This window comes from Sinocyclocheilus anshuiensis, unplaced genomic scaffold (genome assembly GCF_001515605.1).
Source record: "Sinocyclocheilus anshuiensis isolate Anshui unplaced genomic scaffold, SAMN03320099.WGS_v1.1 scaffold247, whole genome shotgun sequence".
NCBI lineage: Eukaryota > Metazoa > Chordata > Actinopteri > Cypriniformes > Cyprinidae > Sinocyclocheilus > Sinocyclocheilus anshuiensis.
In genome coordinates, this window is record NW_015552543.1 from 733,303 (window position 1) to 734,045 (window position 743).

The window sequence follows — 743 nt, forward strand, 5'->3', positions numbered from 1 at the left end:
ATTTTATGGAGGACCGTTTCCTGATCCTGGGAGAGTAGACTACAATGCCGGCTGTTCTGACTCAAAGACAGGAAGTTCGGTTTTTATATTTTATATATTTAAAGCGAGTTTTTTTGGGCAGTGTAGAGTAGGGCTTGTTGTTTGTCATTTCTCCGATCCCAAATGCAGACATGGTTTTATGTTTACGCGGCGAGATGCAACGCAGTGCGTTAAAAGACAGTATAAATCATTATAATCCGTAATTATGTCCCCACTGGATGCAACACATGCCTCGTTTATAATGGGTTTTAATGTTTTTGTCTCGTCGCTCCAGCATCACAGTATGGTGAGGGGCGTAACATTTCCATCTCACCCTTGAGGTATTCGGCCAATCACAACGCACTGGATAGCTGGCCAATCACAGCACACCTCGCTTTTTCAGACCGATGAGCTTTGTAAAAATCGACACGTTTCAGAAAGGCGGGGCATAGAGGAGCAACAATAATGTACAGTATGTGGAAAATAATGTGTTTTTTTAACCTTAAACCGCATAAACACATTTCATTACACCAAATACACAAAATAATGTTCTTTTTAGCAACATCATATGACCCCTTTAAGACAAGCTGTAAACACTTAAAACACTTCAACTGCGCGTTAAAGGCAGTTAATTAACATTGTGCAGGTCATTTATACATCTGTAGATGTATTGTAAACTTGTTTAAGATTTTGTGTGCTGCTGGAACAAACAAGGTATTTGTCTA